Consider the following 19,302-nt stretch of genomic DNA (forward strand, 5'->3'; position numbering starts at 1 on the left):
GCTCATTCAAGTTCTATACCCGAGGGGTACTTCTGCTGCCTTTGAAGTTGCAAGCAGTTTTGGAGATGTTTCTTGTACATTCCCCCTCTTCTTCTTATAAACCCTAGGAATTGCAAGAAAGCCAACAGTTGGGGAAAATTTAATTTTCCTTTTACCCTTGTCAGAAATTGGACCCAACATAGAGGTAGTAGCTGCAGGAGTGGAAATTGGGGTTTTTGTGACATCCTAGGTCTAGATGAGGAAGAACCTGGTGCTAGGTTTACAAGATTTTTCTAAGGTTCTTTTTCCTCCTTAATTTGCTTTGCAGCTTGCCTAATAGGGTTTTTCACATTGCTTGAAACAAAATCATCCCAAGATATCCCAAGTTGTTCCCTTAGGGCTTTTTCTATGATGACCTTAATAAAAAAATAGTGTGAAACATCTTTCAGGTTTCCTTTTTGCACTACAACAACTCTTTTTAACAAAATTTGATACATAAAATGAGGAACATTTAAAGGGAAGTCATCATGTCTTAAGTAGCTCAAAATTTTGAAATGTGTGGCATGCAAATATGAATGTCTCCTCTCACAAGTAAAATATCTCATAATATAGAAAGCACATTGGTTAAACAATTCTGGTAAAAATGTATGGATTGTACCTTATTTTTGGTCTATTTGAAGTTGTGGGTCTATGTGCACTATAAATTGGGCTCTGTCTGAAATTGGGTCCAATATGTCTAAAAACTTCTCTACTACCAAAGGCAATTCTATTATCTCAGTTGCAATTTCAAGTGAAAATGAAACCCTTACTCCTCTAACTGTGGTAAAATCATTCCTCAACATCTGCAAGGATTCTAAAGTAAGCTCCTTGTCCCATGTAGATAGTTGCAACATGTAATTTGTCCACCCCTTGGCTTCAAATATAGGTAGGAAAATTGGGTCTCCCAACAATGTTGTATGGTCAGCTAGTTCTCTTCATTTTAAATCACCCCTCATTTTTCTTTCGCTGTGATTACAGAAGTAATTTCAAAAATTATCTTAGTGATTGCCATAAATTCTCAAGAGAAAGTCATACGAAGCTTCAAAAGAAATTTTGAAAATGAAAAAAATTTTCACAAGATGAGAAGACAAGTGATAGTACATTTTAAGTAAATGAAGTTTTAGCATTTAAGATCACTTAATTTGCATTAAGTACCTCAGCTGGAACTCGTACTTACCAACTTGCAAAAAGTGTGTGGTATAAGGGTAATTTTCACATCACATCATTCTTTTATCATGATTTATGAAAAATGAAAAAATATGTGGTGGCATATAAAGAATAGCATGAATATTTAATAATAATAAAATGAAATATAATACGCCTCCCCCCAACTAAATTAGGAAATAGCTCCTATAATTGCTAGTGACAAAAGTAATAAAAAATAGAACATCACATTAAGAAAAAGATTTAACTTGAATATGTGTACAGACCTTGTTATTTGCATTGTCATTTGATACCAACATGCAAAAGTTGATGAAGGATGACGTTAGGTGGAAGACAAGAAAAAGTAGAGTGAGGCAAAATTATTATGGAGAAAATGCTTTCACCAGGAAAGCAGTTTATTAAGATTAGTGAAATGTGCTTAGAGAGAGGATTAAAAATGAGTGGGAGACTCATCTGCAATTGCTACAAGAACTATAGGATCAATAGTTGGTTGGAATTGCTACACGAACTCTTAATGATTAGATGGATTATGGTAAAGTTTTAAGTGGTACCCATTAATAGGATCAATTGTAGAGAGCTGCACTACACCATTCTCAAACATAGAAATGATTTCATAGGGTCCATGCCAACGCGTTAGGAATTTTTTTGGAGTTTGCCAATAATGGGAATCATATAGTAGGGCCCAGTATCCAATAGAAAAATTCTTGTCATGGTTGAACTCATCGTGCCATTTCTTTCACTACTTTTGGATTATCTCAGTATTATGCAAGGCAAATTTGTGGTATTCGTCAAGGGCATTCAACTACAATAACCTATCTTCTTGAGCCTTTGAAAGATCAACATCTAGCTCCAAAGTAGTTTTTAGAGTCTTGTGCTCAAATTCTATAGGCATGGAAGAAAATTTTCCATAAAGTAATTCAAATGGGGTAAATCTAGTGGTACTCTTCCATGTAGTCCTGTAAGCCCAAATTACTTCGAGAAGTCGAGTAATCCAGTCCCACTTGTGAATAGCAATTGTTTTGGTGAGGATTGCTTCTATTTGTCTATTTGTAATTTCTACCTGACCATTAGCTTGAGGATGGTATGGGGAAGATGTGTCATGATGGTTCATATACTTCTTCATGAGTTCTATAATTAGGTTGGATGTGAATTGAGCTCCTTGATATGTGACAATTTCTCTGGGTACTCTAAATCTGGTAAATATGCATTCATATAGAAAATCTCCTACTTTGTGATCTCTAGCATGTGTCATTTCTTGTACTTCAACCCATTTCATTTCATAATTAGTACATACCAAGATGTATGATTTTCCATGAGAAGAGGTTTCTATTGGACTGACAAAGTCAATATCCCACTTGTCAAAAGGCGTGACTACTACATGTGGGTGTAGGGGCATTTCATGAGATTTAGTGGGCCTTCCCATGTGTTGGCATCAATCACACCCCCTTGTATACTTTGTTGCATCTTTGTGGAGAGTAGGCCAGTAGTATCCAGTTGTCAAAATCTTGTAGGTTGTTCCCTTTGCTGCAAAATGACCCCCACATAGTTCATCATGACATGCCTGCAGGATGTCATAGGTTTCATCTTCCCTCACACACCAGTGAGTTACTTGATCTGGTCTAGTGTACAACATCAATCCATATATCCATGAGAAATTAAAACTCTTTTCCACCAAGAGATTATACTACTTGGGTGAAAAGTGTGGTGGTATTCTTCCTGTAGAAAGGTAATTTTCTATATTTGTGAGCCACAGGTTATAACTTCTATTAAAAATAGATGCTCATCAAGAAAGATGACATCTAAGGCTATAGGATAATTAGATACTTGAAGTCATAACAAAAAATTTGCTACTACATTGGCTCAGCCTAGTTTATCTATTATCTTTACTTTAAACTCCTACATGAGGAGTAGCCAACGTGCTAATCGGTCGAAAATAGCAGGTTTCTTCATCAAGTATTTTATAGAAGAGTGATCAGTGTAGAAAAAAACTTCATAGCTTGTGATATAATGCTAAAATTTATTAAGTGCATACAAAAAAACAAGCGATTCTTTTTCAGTGATAGTATAATTCAGCTCAGCACCCTACAAATTCTTACTAATATAGTATATGGCATGCTCAACAGTACCTTGTTTTTGTCCCAGAACTACTTCCAAAGTAGTATAAGATGCATCAGTATGAATGTGGAAAGGCAGCTTCCAATCAGATCCTCTAAGAATAGGTGTTGTAATCAAAACATCCTTCAATTGTTGGAATGTTGCTTCACAATGTTTTGTCCACTCAAATTCAGCTTTCTTCTTAAGTAAGTTGTACAAGGGGGAAATAAGCTTACTGAAGTCTTTGATGAATCTCCTATAGTAACCAGCATGCCCAAGAAAGCTTCTGAGATCTATTCACTTGGTTGTTGTTGGTATATTAGTAATTACAGAAATCTTCGTAGGGTCCACTTGAATTCCAAAAGAGGAAAGGTAGTGGCCAAGAACAACTCCTTCTTCCATCATGAAATAACACTTCTCACTATTAAGAGAAAGGTTGTATTCTTGACAACTTTTTAGTACCTTCTCCAAGTTGGCATGAGCTTATTCAAATGTGTCACCATAAGTAGTGAAATCCTCCATATAAATCTCAACAAAACTGGTAGCTATGTCAAAAAATATGCTAAGTACCACTTGCTGAAAAGTTGTAAATGCATTACATAATCCAAATGGTAAGACAGAGTAAGCAAATGTTCCCATGGATAGGTGAATGTTTTCTTATCCTAATCTTCTGGAGAGATCTAGATTTGATTATATCCACTAAAACCATCTAGAAATGAAAAATATCTTTTTCCTACTAAGTTATCTAGTACTTGATCAATAAATGGCAGAGGAAAGTAATCCTTTTTAGTGACTTTATTAAGCTCCTTGTAGTCTACACATACTCTCCATTTCCTCCCTTCTTTGAAACAATAACTAGAGGTGACACCCACTGGCTACCAGATATAGGATATATAAATCTAGCACTAAGAAGTTTTTGTAACTCTACTTTGACTATATCTTTTAATGTTGGGTTTACTCTCCTCTAGGGTTATCTTACTAGCTTACATTCTAAATTGATAAATATCCTACATGTGCAAAGACTAGGATCCAAACACTTCATGTCAGCATAGTTCCATGCAAAGGCTTTCTGACTATCTTGCAATAGTTTAATGATACTTGTCATCTGAGATGTAGTAAGGTCATTATTGATTTCAGCTCTTTTCCTATAGCAATCCTAGCTCTCTTTACCTTGTCCATCATTAAAACCTCTACTATTGATGGAGATTTAATTTCATGGGGTCATAATGTATGAAGGTAATTAGGTGCTACATGAGATTGATGTGCATCATGTTTAGGCAATACAGTTTGCAAGGATTCAATAGGATTTTTAGAAGTAGACTCTTTAGAATCATACTGATTAGTAAGGATTGCTGCCAGTATATCATCTTCTTCCTGGGACACAACAAATGGGTTTCTCTCAAGCATCATGAGTTTTTTAATAGAATTAACTGCTAAAGGATCATCACCAAATTTTGGACAAGAAACATGGTCAAGATTTAGTTAGGGTTGTGTAGGAGAGTACAAAGTTAACTTTTTAGTGTTGGCACCATCTAATATTGTCATTTTAACTAATCGACATGCAATGCAAGCATCTGTAGTGGCCAACCAAGGTCTTCCTAAGATAATGGATATCCTCTAAGGGTTCCTCTAGGTGATAGCACAACAAAGTCTAGAGAAAAATCTAGGGAATCCAATGTTACAATGATATCTTCTATCATACCATCAGGCTTGATAGTTGAGTTGTCTACTAACTGAAGTATTCTAGGAGTGTCCCTTAATCCAATAATGCAAAGTCTTAAAAAGAGTTCTCTAGTCATGACATTAATTGATGCTCCCAAATTAATCAAAACATTCTAAATTTGGATGTCATTTATATCTATGTTAACCATAGGACTTCCTAGATCAGAATACTTAGGTGTTAAGTCTTTTCTCAACATTAAATCAGAAAGTTGTCCTAACACATGGACAGTAGGAGGATCCTTTTTCTTTCTACCAGACTCCTTGACACATGCTTCCTTTAAAGCCTTATTGTAAAGGGGAATCTCCTTAAGTACATCGAATAAGGGAATCTAGATAGTTATTTGCTTAAGATGGTCTAGGAGATTCGTTGCTATAGGATTTGGTTTGGATGGAGCTGCAGGAACCAACCTTTGTGGATATGGACGAGTAAATGCTTGTACAAATGGGGGAATTGGAGCATCAGCTAGTTGATTTGTTGGAACATTTACTACATCAATCACCTCAATTATTATAGGTCCTTTAGGTGTAGGCACCTTGATTCTAGACCTTAGATGAATATCATTTATCTACAAAGAATAAGCCTATTACTTATTATTGGGATTTGGTGTTGGCTGAGGAGGAAGTTTTGGTTACTTCTATGGGCTAGCATTAGTTGCAGGAGGTGGAGGCATTAGGGCTTGCTGCTAAGGCAGAGGCATGAGGTCTTGCTACTAAGGTGATTGGCTAGGCCCCCACTGATGTGGTTGCTGCCAATTCCCCTGATGCAAAGGTTGTTGGTTAGGGCCTAACTAAGGATACTGGTTATTTTGTTGAGGCCATTGATTATTTTTCTAGTGATACTTAGGTGGTTGTTGGTAGGCTTGGTTATATTGTGTTTGCTGGTTGGGCCAATCATTTTTCCAATTTTGTCCTTAAGGGGGGAATATTGCCTTGATACTGATTATTATTATTATAACCAAAATTATTCAGAGGGTCTTGAGGCATACCTTGTCTTGAAGTCTATGGTCATCTCTGAGCAACATAAATCACTTCTCATGTATCCTTATCAATTACTTTGAACTCTGTGGGCATTGGATGTGCATTCACAGCTGCAATGGTCTTTCATGTGTAGTTCTTCTTCCTTTCTTTACAACGAGAGAAAAATTTAGTTAGCAAAGAATTAGCTCCATCCTTTTTCATTCAAACTTTCATAGTATCCAACTGAGTAGCAACAACATTAATGATATCTTGCTTGAAGTCAGATAGTAGGTTAGATAACTCCATCTTAGATACTCCTGACCCACCATTGGTCTTATGTGATAGGCTCCTTAGTCGTCTACCTTTCTTCACAGTAGCTCTTAAATAGTTCTAACATATCTCCTTGATTTCATTCCAAGTCCTTTGTGTAACATCTCCTCTAGCCATTAGGTCCAAGGCTTCTGTGCTTTCTTCTTGCACACCTCTCAGAAAAAGATGCTTCTTAGATTCTTCATTTAGGTTATGTTGTATATTTCATTGCACACTGAACAAGAATCTAGAAACACAGTCTTCCAAGGTTTCAACCTCCTTTTGTGACATTTTAAAAATGCCATCCTCCTTCATATCTTGACCTCTCCAATATTCTTTATATTTTTGAAGAAACAAATTACTCATTTCAGTCCAATTTACTATAGCATTTGCACCCAACCTCATGAACCATCTTAGAGCATCCTCCTTCAGAGTAGAGGGACTTATGGGCACTAGTTGTGTAGTCATAGCTCCTACAAAGAATGTAAAACTCAAAGAGAAAGGTTTCAGGGTCTTCTATGATAAGGCCATAGAATTTTGGAAGGGAAGCAGCAGGTATGTTCTCCAAATTTTGATTCCCTTGCTAAGGTTGAATAGGAAAAGGGAAGTTAGGCATAACCGTTCTTGGAGGAAGAGGTGGTGCTTGATAGATAACAATGGCTAGTGGATTATCTTGATATTCAGGCTTAGCAAAAAGTTCATTCAAGTGTAGTGATGCTTCTAAAGATGAAGGGGGTATTTTAGCTTGAATGTCCACAAATAGATTTTCAAAAGGTTTGTCTTCGTCATTCTCTCTTTGGGGTTCATCTGATTTAGGATGGAAATCATTGAATGGTTCTTCCTGATTATCACAAGGAACCAATCTCCCAAGGTGGTCTCTTCTTCTATACATAACATGCTTCTTTAACACTAAACTCTATTCTAAAAGTCTTAGATACTCCTGACCCACCATTGGTCTTATGTCCAGTAGGCTCCTTAGTCCTCTACCTTTCTTCATAGTAGCTCTTGAATAGTTCTGACATATCATTTCATTCCAACTCCTTTGTGTAACATCTCCTCCAGCCATTAGGTCCAGGGCTTCAATGTTTTCTTCTTGCACACCTCTCAAAAAAAGATGCTTCTTAGATTCTTCATTTAGGTTATGTTGTATATTTCGATGTACATTGAACAAGAATCTACAAACATAGTCTTCCAAGGTTTCACCCTCCTTCTGTGACATTTTAAAAATGTCATCCCCCTTCATATCTTAACCTCTGCAATATTCTTTATATTTTTGAAGAAACAAATTGCTCATTTCAGTCTAGTTTGCTACAACATTTGCACCGAACCCCAGGAACCATCTTAGAGCATCTTCCTTCAGAATAGAAGAACTTATGGGCATTATTTGTGTAGTCATAGCTCCTACAGAGAATATCAAACTCAAAGAGAATGGTTTCAGGGTCTTTAGTGATAAGGCCATAGAATTTTGGAAGGGCACCAATAGGTATGTTCTTCAAATTTTGACTCCCTTGTTGAGGTGGAATAGGAAAAGGAAAGGTAGGCATAGCCATTCTTGGAGGAAGAGGTGGTGATTGATAGATAACAATGGCTAGTGGATTATCTTGATATTCAGGTTCAACAAAAAGTTCATTTAAGTGGAGTGAGTCTTCTGAAGATGAAGGAGGTATTTCAGCTTGAATGTCAACAAATAGATTTTCAAAAGGTTCATCTTTGTCATTCTCTCTTTGGGGTTCATCTAATTCAAGATGAAAATCATTGAATTGTTCTTCCTAATTATCATGAGGAAGGAATCTCCCAAGGTGGTTTCTTCTTCTATGCATAACATGCTTCTTTAACTAACTCTATTCTATAAGGAATAGAAATGCAAATACAAAGATTGGTTTGAATTAACACCATCTCTCGTAATGGCGCAAAAAATGCTTGACCAAAGAAAGGGATCAAAATCCTACAGCAATAGACTGCTTAACCCAAGATTGGACATCTTGAGTGGTTCTAACCCAACTCATTTGGAATCATTTAATTTATCAACCAGGGATGTAAACTTGAAATGGTGTTTGCAAAATATATGCTTCAAACTTCTCTCAACTTAAGAATTACTCTGCAGGAATTCAAATGCTTATGCTATAGGAAATCTACGCTAAAGTTGAGAATCAAATCTATTTTAACAAAGCATGAAAATATAGCTAAGAACTACTTCAACTACCTATGCTATAGGAACAGTCCACTAATTCTACTATCAATGGCTACAACAACAACAAAGTCTACTCTAGTTCTACGAATTGAAGGTAAATCCTATAATAACTAGTTAGTTCACTCTCTATGTGAGCCCCCATAGAGAAGTGAAGTAAAATGACTCAGAGATGGAAACCTAAAATAATCTTCTTATTCATAACAATAGTAAATGTACATACTAGTAAACAACAAGATTATATTCAATACTCAAAAACTCAGCAACTTCTTCTTTCTACTAAAAATAACTAACTAACTAAAAGCTCATCTCGAACATAGACTTCCAGTTATTTAAGCATAAACTAGGAATAAAATTCCTAGATTCAAGACTCTATCAACTACAGAAACAAAGGATAGAATTGAGTATTACAACAGATGAATTAACTCTGGTGCTAAATGGAATAGGAATTTAGGAGCTCATGACCCCTAGATTTCCTCCGCTTAAGGTTGTCAATTAACATGAGCAACCACTTTGACTCCCACTTTTTGCCTGGGCTACTAGCTCCACTTAGCTAAGTTGACTTTTCCTTTAAGTCTACAAAATATTAGCACCTCTAAATTAATAACATACATCAAGACTAATTCAAAATATGTCATCTAAATTAGTTTACCCTATGTCACATTGTTGTAGGAGAACTACCCAACCTAGCTAAGGAAGAAAGAACATCATTCTCACCATTTTGTAATCAAATGAAATATCATTTCATAGCATATTCATTTTAGTCTTGGAAAGTAATTATGCACACATACATCTAAAATTATCATAAACATCATGTTCTTAAACATCAAAGTCTTTAGAAAGTTTGCAAATTCAACTAAAAATGAAATGATAAAATAAACCATATTCTGGACGCATCATACATTAGGAGGATAAAAAACAAAGGGTTAGGGTAGTAGTTGGATCTAGAATCTAGTGTTAGAAATAACGTCCAATTTGTAAGGCAAGGAAACATTAGGTGTGTTATAAACCTAGTTGTCTACCTTAGTCATTTAATGAGAATTCTCTAAGTTAGAAATATGATAAATTAGTTTAGAAGGTTGAATAATGATTGTATTATGATCATGGATTTTCTAGGTTCCTAGGTAGACTCTAGGATTGAATTTTAGAAGAGTTTGGTAACATTTGATAGCTTTTTCAAAAAGTTGTTAAAGTTGTCAATGTTACATGATGCAACTTTTGTGCAAAAATGCAAGATTTGAATCCCAACATTCACAACCATATTTTTCAGTTGGAAGTTATTGGGAATATTATAAATAAGGTTGAGAAACCTTTCTCAATATAGAAGAGAATAATCTAATGTATTTTTGGCATTGAAATCAATAAATCTATGTTGTTTCCTACAAAAACTATCTAAAACTTTGATTGTACGAAATTGTACGGATGCATGTGAATCTATGAAGGATTGGAAAATTTGAGAAAATTTATTATGAAGGATTTTAATTATTCAAGTTATATTGAATAGGAGAAATCCAATTTTGTGTGCTTGTTGGTTATAGGAAGACCCAAACTAGGGTTTCGAGAGAAAATCTCATTTTCCCAAAGATTCCACCATGGGAAAAATCTAAACCTTGGTGGAAAGAAAGGGGGAAGGATGGAATATTATAATTTTTAGATCTCATACAAGGAGGCAGAAGATGTGGAGAGTAAATTATACTAAACCTTATGGATAGGCATCTACATGTGACTATCTAGTTTTGGGTTTTTGAGGCACAACTTGGCCTAGGGGTGGAGTATAAACCTAAATCCTTGGATTTATATGTTTTTACATATTTCTAAAGTGTTCCAATAGTTTTGATTGGAAGATGAATTTAATTCCTAGTACTTTCTTTGTAAAAATGACCTAATTAGCCTATTAGGCCTAGGAGAGAATTGTAAGTAACTTGAGTTAGGGGATTGGTCAGGGGTATTAACTTGGTGAGGGTTTTTGATTAGTAGATTAAGAGTTTAGAGGTGATTAAGGTTTTATGTGGTGGAGTTCCAAGAAGGTTTCTTGTATAAATCCAAGATCTCTTCTTGTAGCCCTATTTGAAGGTTTGAGTGTGTAGTTTGATTTTTCAAAGCAAATATTAGGGAGTTTGTGTTTCAAACATTTGAGAATTGAATCTTAGTATTGGAGAAGACCATATTCCATCCCTAAAACATGTGGTCTTGATTTTTTGTCTTGTTATGCCTTGAAAAGGTCTTCTAGACTTTGAATTGGATCTAGTCTAGACAGTGTAGGTTTTGGAAACCATTGTAGAGACCTATGTTGTATTGGTGGAGAGTGGCTTGTGCACTTCTAAAGTAACAAATTTTTTATATAATTTGGGACTCTATTCCAAGTGGTACCAAATAAACTAATTAGATCTTTGGTGTCGAGCATCATTAACTGAAATGTAGAAGGTGTTGCAATCTCTTCAGTGGTCTCAATATTTTGAACATCAACTTATATTGTGCATGAGTTGCATACCTTCAACCAGAGATGATGTGTCTTGGAAATAATATGTGAAGGTTGGAGTATCACCTAGGTGTTATTTTGATGTTGTGCCTTCAACATGACATGATGAAGTTCACACACCCTCAAATGTAGAACATGGTGTCTCTTCAACATGATATGACGATGTGATTGCAATATTGGAAGATGGGATACCTTTACAATTCATTTGTCTTGTTGACCATAAGAGTCTCATTCATTCTCTTTGTCTTTCCAATTCTATATCCGTGTTTCTTTCTCTTGGTGGTTCTTCTTCCTCTTCCAAAGCCATATTTTTATTAATTGATTCCAATTTTATTTGTTAGTGCAATACTCTCACTTTTTCCCATTTAGTTTCCAAATCCCTCTCCTTCTCTTCTACAACTTGAATTTTTAATTTCTTCCTTGGCATGATGATGATGTCAACATATTAAATCATTTAAACATACGACTTACAAAGAATTATAAACATCGAATCATGCAAACATATGAATTACAATGATATCTATGAATACAATATATTACAACTTGCCAAATCAGAGTATCTTTTTTCTCTATAATCATAATATACATTTAAAAAATACTCCACTAACCTCAAATATGTTCCAATGTTGATTAATAGTTGAAATAGTGTAGAGAATAGTTGATTTTGGTACTTCCAACACCAAGAATAGTCTTTTGTGACTTCCAATACCATGAAACCCATGTTTTTGTCATTAAAAAAGAATAGAACAGACTGTAAAATAGAGAATGTAGGCCTATCTCATCATTCACATCGTTGTTTGAGTAATTTTTTTTATATTTTCATAGCGTGATTTCACTATAGTGTGATCATGTTATGTAAATACACATTTTTTCCCTTCCTTTCCATCCTATCCTCTATAGGTCTTCCTACCCCCTTCCCTCTCCATGCTATACTATTATCTATCACTCTCTCTCCATCCTATCTATCCTTCTCGCTCTTCCTATCTCATTCTCTCTAACTCTCTCTCCATCCTATCTATTCCTCTCTCTCTCTCTCTTCCTATCTCATTCTCTCTCACTCTCTCTCTATCATATCTAAGTCTCTCTCTCTTCCTATCCCATACTCTCTTTATCTCCATCCTATCACATTCTCTCTTTCTCTCCATCCTATCCCCGAAAAAGCTTCCTACCCCTTTCTATGCATCTTATCCCCTATACTCTCCAACAATTTCTCTCTCCTCTCCAGAAATCACTCTCTTTTTCTCTCCATAAATCACTCTCTCTCTCTTTGTACCCCTTATTTGTATCCTATCCCCTAAAGACTCTCTCTCTCTCTCTCTCTCTCTCTCTCTCTCTCTCTCTCTCTCTCTCTCTCTCTCTCTCTCTCTCTCTCTCTCTCTCTCCCCCTATCCTAACCACTATCTCTTTCCATCTCTTTGTCTCCTCGTCCTATCATCTCTTCCTAGCTTGAGCTCTCTATAGCTTATGCAGTCTCTCCTTGTCTTTCTACCCTATTCATGTTCTCTCTATCCCTCTTTCCCTCTTAATATCGCCTCTGTCATGGACACATGTGATCTCTCTCTTTCAATCTATTTGTTCCTCTCCATCATATCCTCTCTCTACATCTCTTTATAATATTCATTTTCTACCTCTCTCTTCCTGTCACCTTCTTTACCTCACTCCCTCTCTTTGGGCTATGTAGAATATCCTTAGTAGTGAGTACACCTTATTATTTATATAGAACATATGCACTTCATAATGCATTCAAATTAACCAAACCTAGGGCTTGGATTTGCATTGGAGATCCAACCCAAAGGTTTGATCATTTCATACTAGTGCCTAATGTGATTTTCAGCAAGTATACCAAAAATACATGTTTTTCTTATCTGCTCTCCATCTAGTTTGACCATGCTTGAATATGGATAAAATCAGGTTACATGATATTGTAGATATCTATGTTAGCTATGTAACCATATAATTTATTTTAAATTTAGACTATTATGCCTTTCAACTATTAAAAAATTCAATGTATGTCCATTTTCTCATTAAAACCAATGTGTAGTATTTGGGGATTGGATTTTAGTTCCTTTGTTCAATTTTTCAACAAGTTAGTTTTTTAGAAACTAGACTACATTCTACATACTTTAAAAAAAGTTTTGATTTTAATTTGTTCTCAATGATTTGTAAGGGGGAGCACACAGATATTTCACATTTTTGGGATGTGTTCACTTACAAAGTTCATAAAAAAGTATATACATTAAAAAATTACCAAAAATTTAAGGGATAAACCTCATTGTGTTAAATAAATTCATACCAGAGCAATTAAGGAATTTCCAAAAAAAAAAAAGATTTTAGGGGGACCAAACTTCGCACTGTGATGTTATGTTTTTACTAAAAAATTAGTACCACTTTCTGTGGCCCCCTTTTTTAAGGGCCTTAAACTTTATGATTTTAAAGACAGATTAACAATTTAGAAACTAGACTAAGAGGACTACAACTTTTGTTTGAGTCATATCTTGAAATTTTTAATGTAACTATCTTCAAATTCTCATCAAAGTTCAGAATTTGTTAATTTCAACAAAAAAAAGTGGCATCTTATACCCCCCTTTTGGTACCACAACTTTGTGCACTTACCCCTTTCTCATCTCTTCTTGAAATGGCCTTCTTAATTCTTTAGACTTTAGATATACATTTATATTGTCACTAGTTCTTATGAATCCTATTTGAATAATATAAGCATGCAACCTTTCATACCATGCTCTTGGTGCTTGTTTTAAGCCATACAAATATTTATGCAAATTACATACCATGTCTTTACCTATTTTAGTAAATAAACCTTTGATTTCTTTTTATGTATACTTCTTCTAACACTTCATTCAAAAGTGTGGATTTTACATCAATTTGATAGACTTTAAAAACCTTTATAAGAAGTATATTGCAAAAATATCCTTGTACCTTTAAGTTTGGCAATAGATGGATAGGTCTCATCATAATCCAATCCTTCCTTTACATGCCAGCCTTACCTTATTTCTAATCACTTCTCATTTCTCACTTAGCTTGTTCTGAAGAAAACCATTTTGTACCGACAACATTATTGTCAGAAGATCTAGATACTAAAGTCCATGTATTAATTCTTCTCAATATGATCTAATTTATGTTCCATATAATCAACCCAATAATCATCTTTAAAAGTATCTTTAACAATCTTGGGTTCAAATTCATATAGTAAACAAGTGATTTCCCTTACCTTGCTCCTTGTCACAATTCCAACACTTTTGTCTAAAATAATCTAATCTTGAGAGTGATTAATTTTCACATACCAATTTTATTTTTTGATTACCTTCATCAACATTCATTGGTTTTGTATCATTTACCTCTTCACTCATCTAAGATATTGTATCTTATTTCATTGGTTCAACATAAATAAACTTATCATAGATTTTTGGTTCCTTCTTGATATCTTCCTCATTTTTTGCAAACAATTCATCAATTCTAAAATTTTCACTTTTAACTATATTGTTAGTATTCTTGTTAAAACATGTATAATATTTACTTCTAGTAGAATAGCTAAGCAATATTTATTTATCATTTTGTTCATCCTTCATTATGTAGAATTTGCTTCCAATGATTTTGAAAAAACTAACGCTTGGAGTATGACCATATAGTAACTCATAAGGTATTTTATTTGTACCTTTCTTAAGGTGTACCCTATTTAAAGTATAAATAGAATTACTTACCACTTCACTCCAAAATGTTTGAGCCACTCCATGTTGTCTCAAAAGTGATCTTGCACATTAATTCTTTCTCTTTGCAACTTCACTTTGTTGGGGTGTCCTTGGTGCTAACATTTGTCTTTTGATTTCATTCTCTTCAAAAAATGTTGTGCATTCATGTGAAGTGAATTCATCTCTTGTATCAAATCTAAGATGCTTAAGTGATTTACATGTTAATTTTTCAACTCTTTCTTTGTACAATGTAAACATGTAGAATTCATCAAACTTAACCTTTAATAAGATAAGAGACGTCCTCCTTGAATAATCATCAACAAATAAGATAAAGTACTTACCTCCATATTATTCTTTTTTTCCAATAGGTCCACATAATTCTTTGTATATAAGGTCAAGAATGTTCTAAGATGAATAGACTTTTCCAATAAAACTAGAACTATCCATCTTTCCCAACTGACACTCCTTACACGTAGCATTATCTAGCTTAACTAATGTAGGAAAACTTATAACACATTTTTTCTTACGAACCTTTATCATATTGTCAAAATTAACATTACAATTTTTTTTTTGTCATGGCCAACATTCTCCAACTTTATCTATCTAGAAATGTCCATTAGCAAAGTCTAATTAGAATTGATTGCATGTAATATTTTTACCAGCAGAAATCAATTCTTCATACTTTCCTGCAATCATGCAAATATCATTACTAAATTCATATCTAAAACCTTTTTTGTTCAACTGAGAAACTCTTATCTAGTTATACTTTAATCCTTCAACCCAAAAAATGTCATTACAAATAATATTTCTATTGAGATCTACTGAAACTTTACGGCTTATTACACATGGATATCCATTACTGAATTTGACTACACTGCCATCACATTCTTCCATTGAAATTTTTAAAAAAAAATTCACTAATCATATGGTGTGTACATCCACTATTTATTATCCAGTCATTATTAGTATTCATTTTTCAAATCAATGGTTTTTCCTCACTACCTCCTTCTTCATCAGTAGAGGCTTCTTCTCTAATTGCAAAAAAAGACTATCTCTTTCTCATCATCTAGTCCATTTGACTAGCTAACATGCATTTTTACTCTAATCTTTGAGGTTCCTAAATCTCTTGTATTTTTCCTTCCTATCGTTATCCTTCTTCTCATTGTTAGAACACCTATATCCAAGATGAAAATTTTGTTTACATGTCCAACGTGATAAAGGTATTTTACCTTTTTACTTTCCTTTTCCTCTAGGTCATCTCATTGCTAGAAATGCCTTAGACTCTTCTTTTACTCTTTCCTTGGCCATGATAGATTCGTAGTCATGACCTCTTTCAAAACTATAAGAAACATCATTTCCTTTATTTTATGAACCAATGGTTAGGGAAGCTTTGAATGCAGATTTTATTCTAGGGTGTTGTTATCAAAATTGCCAATCAAGGAATTTAGAGTTACATTCAAAGGAATAATGAACCTCAACTCTTGTATAGAAGATACTCTAATAGAATATTGTGGTAGTAGGGTTCTCAAGATTTCACTTGTCATTCATCTTCTCCAAGTTGACTGCCAACTCCATCGATTATAGCAACAACCTCCTTTATCTTGGACTTGTATTGAGCAATGTTCTCACCTTCTTGTATTCTCATTTCATCATTCTTTTCTTTGTGAATGTCCATTTTAGCTTTCTGAACATGAAAATTACCATCATAAAACATTATCAACTTGTTCTACATATCTTTAGCATTGTCCATATCCTTGATGACCACAAGCTCAACATCAGATAAAGCACTTTGTATCTCTATTATTATAGAGTTATGCTCCAACATTTTCTTCCTCTATTAAGAAGTTAGAGTTCCAATAGATTGAATATGTTTGGTTGTGCTATGATCCAATGCTCTCTCTCCAATACCTTATAGATGCAACTTCATCATGTTTACTCATGTAGAGAAATTTCCCTTAGTGGACCTAGATATTTGCTTCCTATACACCTCCAGATCTTTTTCCCAAGTTATTAGGCTTCCTATTTAGGGAACCAAAGATCTAATAACAGTTGTTAATTCATGCCTTATTATTGAGAAGAGAGGATTGAATTAGTAATAAAAGGTCTACTACTTGAAACTTCTTCAAACTTTAACCATTAAAAAAATTGATCAAAAAATGACATAAATAAACCTTTCAAAATATGCAACTATAAATAAACCAACCACACAAAGAAAATGTCATATTTATCTCATGGAGATCTAAATTGGGTGAAAACCATGGTGTGAGATGATGCTCACAAAATGTGTACTCTTCTAGAAGTGAGGAGCTTGCCTAGTTAAGGGTTGCAAAAGCACTATTAGGTGCTACCTAGCTAAGGGGTTTATGTATAAACCTGTTAGGATATTTTCCCTATTAAGAGCATCCTAGTTAGAGGACTTTAAACACTCTATTTGAATGCCACCTTGTTAGAGGACTTACAATAAGAATCTATTAAGATTCACCCTACAAATGGATTTCAAAGTTTAAATGGTTAGAAAGAAAAAGATAGAATAATTAGTGGAATTGCATTACATATGTATAATTAGATTCTATTAAGCTTTGAACTCTTCTTCATACCATATACTCTTCTTTATCTTGATTGCACTTGATTTTGTTATTTTCTCTATCTCTGAATCATTTTGTAATTCGAAACGAACAATTTTCTCCTTCATTAATAAATTTCCATTGTGTAGAATTTATTCCACAACCTTATCATAAACCCTAGATTGAATGATCTAGATCATTTTAGACAAGATACAATATATCTAACAACTCATAATCTATTTTCAATTATCATAGTGGCTCTCATTTGAATTTCATCTAATTGAACCATATGATAAAATATTTTGACCAAAAAGAAACTTCTTGAAGAATCCCCCTCAAATGCATACATTGAGTAATGTGATGTCAAATTATTTTTACAAATCCTGGAAGTATCTTTTTACTTTATGAAAAACATCACCGATCCCATTAACATTTTGATTTTCTTCATTTCTCTACAAATCTTCATCACTTGTTCAAGAGCTTGTTCTTGTGAAATGTCCCTTTACTGATTTTTTATGATATTTCCAGCCTCAAATCAGAACTTTAAAATCAAACAACCAATATTACAAAGCTCTGCCAATTTTCCAATAAAACCCAAATCGGGTATGTCCAAATTAGTGCCAAAAACTTCACAACTTCACAAATTATTAATAAATCTGAAAATGAACATTTTTACAGAGATTTCAGCAGCATAACAGTCTACAAAATGAAATTTCCAGATTTATATAGCCCTTACACAACAGATCACAAATGTAGGGCAAAACTATGCTCAATCGGGCTCCCGAAATTAACACAAAAATGCCCGGAAACACTACAAAACACTCATAAATTATCTCAGAAGTTTAATCACAACCCAATACATATATTCAGCTCTATTTTATCATCATAAAGTTTGAAATATAACAGCAAACCAAACTGATATGAAACACTCAACTGAAAACCCAAATTCAAACCAAAAACAACCCCGAAAACACCCAAATCGGCACTATTCAGCACAAGGGCAAACTCTGTATGAGCATGCACATGGAATGGCTTCAAACTCCCATCCTTAGCCTTCCTAGAAACCTGCAAACTCCCGTTCTTGGGTCTCCTTCTCCACAGGTTTGGCAGCCTCTGAAGAACAACAAGAAAATTATCAAGAATCAAGATGTAGAATGAGCCCAAAATGCCTCCAAACCCCTTTTAAAGAGGGCATAACCCTAACTCACGTCCAAGAGGGGTTAATAAAATATAATTTAATAATAATTTTTATTTATTAGTCCATTGGTTTCCAAAGATTAACCCTTTTTTCCGAAATTTCACCTTTTTGGAGCCTGCCTGCCTTAACAAAGTTTTTTTTTTTTTTTAATTATTTGAATAGGGGACATGACAAGTCCTCCCCTTCCAAATATTGCTTGTCCTCAAGCAATGAAGGTTGGAATTCTCAAGAATATGTTCTCCTTCCCAAGTTGCATCCTCTAGTGGTAATCCTTTCCATTTGACCAAATGCTCTGTGATGCTCCTATTTCTCAACCTTTTCTCTCTTGTATCCAAAATCTCTTCTGGTATCAAAACTAATTTCCCTTCATCATCAAGAGGTGGTAATTCTGTAGATACTATGGTTTGCTGGCCTAAAACCTTCTTTAAGCAAGATACATGAAAAATATTATGTATTTTGCTGTTTGGTGGGAGCTCCAATTCATAAGCTACCTCTCCTACCTTCTTGATGATTTTATAAGGCCCATAGAACCTTGGCTTGAGTTTCTCTGCCCCACTTCTCTTCAAGGTGCTTTGCTTATATGGCTGCAACCTAACAAATACCAAATCTCCCACCTCAAAAGATCTTTCAATCCTTTTCCTGTCAGCATATATCTTTTGTTGGTTTTGTGCATGTTGTAGATTATCCTTGAGGGACCTTATTATGTCTTGGCTTTGCTTGATGAAATCACTTGCTGCGGGTACTCTGCTATCGGAAAGTATTAGATCAACAAAGGAAAGGGCATCGTAACCATAAAGAGCACGAAAAGGAGGCATACCAATAGACATGTGATGAGATGTATTGTAACAATACTCCCCTAGGTGTAACCATTTCACCCAAGCATGTTGTTGATTTGAAACATAGTT

This window comes from Cupressus sempervirens, chromosome 1 (assembly GCF_028749045.1).
Source record: "Cupressus sempervirens isolate cs-2001-9-10 chromosome 1, ASM2874904v1, whole genome shotgun sequence".
NCBI lineage: Eukaryota > Viridiplantae > Streptophyta > Pinopsida > Cupressales > Cupressaceae > Cupressus > Cupressus sempervirens.